Source organism: Chiloscyllium punctatum, unplaced genomic scaffold (assembly GCF_047496795.1).
Source record: "Chiloscyllium punctatum isolate Juve2018m unplaced genomic scaffold, sChiPun1.3 scaffold_339, whole genome shotgun sequence".
In the NCBI taxonomy this organism is placed as follows: Eukaryota; Metazoa; Chordata; class Chondrichthyes; order Orectolobiformes; family Hemiscylliidae; genus Chiloscyllium; species Chiloscyllium punctatum.
The window spans coordinates 158,511-161,911 of record NW_027310073.1 but is presented as its reverse complement, the minus strand read 5'-3'; positions in this window follow the sequence as shown (position 1 = coordinate 161,911).

Below are 3,401 nucleotides of genomic sequence, written 5' to 3'. Positions count from 1 at the left end.
TTGTGGAGTGTTCTGTCCTTAGGAAATACCTCAGTTACTTACAACCAGCAGAAATACTCCCTGAGCGAATATCCATCTCTCAATAGAGATACAGAGGTGACGTTTGAAGATGTTGACCTTTCTAATATCGCTGATCCTGTGCTGTGTTAAATTCTGGAAAGGACGTTTCTTTGGTTCATGTTAGTCATTTTGTTGCAACCTCGCACAGGCCATGAAAACAATCCAAAAATTATTAGATTTATCTCCTTGGACAATGTTGTCGGCAAAACTGGAACCGAAATGATAAAGATGTTTGAAGTACTGCTTTAAAGATAATAGGATTCAAACAGGAACACTTTTCGAGTCTTGTCACTGGAAAGTTTGGGGGAGATGGGCGAGCAGCAAATGGTCTCACTCCCTTCTCTGTGATGCAGCCAAATGTCCAAGGCAATAGATGAAAAAGAAGGTGCATTCCATCGACAGGTCAGTTTCCACTCACTTTGATTGTCGCCATCGTATAAACGGTTAGGTGAGTGGGGAGCTCGGGATTCTGATGGTAAGCTGAGACATTGCGATTATATATATATATATATATATATATATATATGAGTGTGTGTATTTGGACAATATTAGGAATGGATTGCAGGACCTTTGAAATTTCTTTCTGTAGAATGTGAGAGGTAAGGGTCTTCAATAATGTCCCAGATATCCAAATCTGCGGGAAGTGCACCCAACTCCTTCTCCTTGGCAACTGCGTTTGGGAACTGTAGCTTGATGTCAGATCATTTGGAGTCTGAGTGGAATTGAGCGAAGTTATAGGGAGGCAGTAACACTTCAGGTACAAGAAATAGATAGATAGGATACAGTCGGGAACCGAAACGCTAACAGGCAGACAGTGCAGGCATCTGCTGTGGTCGGGCCCCTCAGTAACATGTATACCATATTTGTTATTTTTGGGTGGGATTACGTTCGAGGGGCAAGCCATTGGGAATAGGTGCTTGGCACAGAGTTTGCCCTTTTTCTCAGAAGCGTGGGGAAGAGAGGAGGAGAGCATTTGTTAATGGGACTCCATATCGATGGGAACAGATTGAGATTCTGTGGCTATCGGGCAGACTCATGAGTGGTGTGTTGTCTCCCAGCTCCCAGGGTTTGTGATATCTCACATCGTGTTTTCAGGATCCTTAAGGGAGAGGGTGGGCAACCCCAAGTCATTGTCCACTTATGCACCAACATCGGTAATAAAAGTGATGTGAATGTATGGCAGAATTTCAGGGATCGAGGGTGACATCTTAAATCTAGAACAAACGGATTTGTTCTCTCTGATTTGTTGCCCATTCTACGTCGTAGTGAGGTGAAGTGTAGGGAAAGAGCATTTGAAAATGTTATTGGAAGAATGGTGCTGGAGGGAGAGTTTCCGATACCTGGATAGTTGGGGCTCATACTGGAGTCGATGAACATTTACAAACAGGATGGTCTTCACCTGAACTAGAAGAGTACCAATACCCTGAGTGGATAATTTGCCAAAGCTCTTCATGAGGATTTGAACGAGTTCAGCCACGGAGTGGGAAGCTGAATTGTAGCTCCAGTTTGCAGGTGGCTGTGAGTGGTTTGTCATAAATAGCGTTTCAGGTTTACAAGAGTGTACTGGCAAGGATGAAGGTGGCTTGAAGTGTGTTTGCTTCAACGCCAGAAGCATCTGGGATAAGGTAGGTGTCATGGGTTGTTACCTGGGACTTCGATGTTGTGGCCATTTCAGAGACATGAACGGAGGACTGAAGAGAATGGTTGTTCCTGGTACCTCAGTTTCGATTTTTCAGTCAGAACAGGAGGGTCGTTTCAGAGGGGGAGATGTGGCATTATTCGTCAAGGACAGTATTATGGTAGCAAAAAGGATATTGTTGAGGACGCGACTGAATCTGCTGAGGTAGAATGTACTGAGATTAGAATCAGGAATGGAGAGATCACCACAAAAATGTTCTAGATTCATGGACCAAAAGGTTGCAAAGATGATGCTGGATAGGAACAAAAGTGACAGGGTAGTTGTTCTGGGGAGCTTTAACTTTCCAAATATTGATTGGAAGTGTTATCAGTTCAGCACCTCGGATCGGTCAGTTTTTGTCCAGTGTGTGCAGGAGGGATTCCTGACGCAGCATGTAGACAGGCCAACAAGACGCTAAGCCACATTGGATTTGCTTATGGGTAATGAACTCAGCCAGCTGTTCTCTTTGGAGCTAAGTGAGCACTTTGTTGATAGTGACCACAATTCGTTCCTGTTTATTTAGTGATTGATAGGCATAGATATTTATTGCAGAGCATGAGGTATCGCGGGGAGAAAGGCCATTATGATGCGATTAGGCAAGAGTTAAGATGCACCGCGTGTAGAAAGTAACTTCAAGGGTTGTGCACACCTGAAATGTGGAGCTTGTTCAGGGAAAAGCTACTGCATGTCCTTGGTAAGTATGCATGCGTCATGCAGGTAATATGAGTTCGACACAGGGAGCTGGGTTTACTGAAGAAGTTGAATCTCTTGAGAAGAAGGAGAAGGAGGCGTATGTAAACATGAGATATGAAGGCTGAGGTAGGACGATTGGAAATTAAAAGCTAAAGAGGAAGGGCCTAAAGAGAGAGCTACTTCGAGCGAACAGGAGGCAGGAGAAGTCTTTGTCTGGCAGGAGCAATCCTGAAGTTTTCAAGTGATAGTTCAAGAATAAAAGAATGTCTAGCATATGATTATGGCCTGTCAAGAACAGAAGTACGAAGTTGTCAGCGGAGTCCAAGGATAGCAGAGAGGATGAATGTATTTTTTTATCATATCAAAAATGAAAAAGACAATGTTGTTGGAGAAAGTATTACGATGCAGCCTATTAGAATAAACGAAATTGACATTCATAAAGAGGAGTTGTTTGCAATTCATGAAAGTCTAAAAATAGTTTTATCCCCTGGACTTGATGGGATGTATCCGAGGATTCTCTGCGAATCGTGGGAGGAGATTGCAGAACTTTTGACTATAAGCTTTATTTCGTCAGTGTTTATGTCATTAGTGCTAGAAGACCCGAGTTTAGCAAATATTGTCCCCTTCTTCAGGAAGTGGAGTAGAGAGAATGCTGGTAATTATAGAACAGTGATCCTTAGCTTTCTTGCAGATAACTTTTTGGAACAGATTATGAGAGATAGGATTTATGATCATCGAAAAAGGAAGAAGTTGATTCGGGATAGTGAGTACGATTTTATGAATAGCAGGTTGTGCCTCACAAACCTTATTGAGGTCTTTGAGAAGGTGAGCAAACAGGTGGATGAGAGTAAAGTGGTTGATGTGGTGGATATGGTTTTCAGTAAGGCACTGTCGGCTGTTGCATGAAATACAGTCATGGGATTGAGGATGGTTTAGCAGTTTGGATCAGAAATTGGCTCGCTGAAAGAAG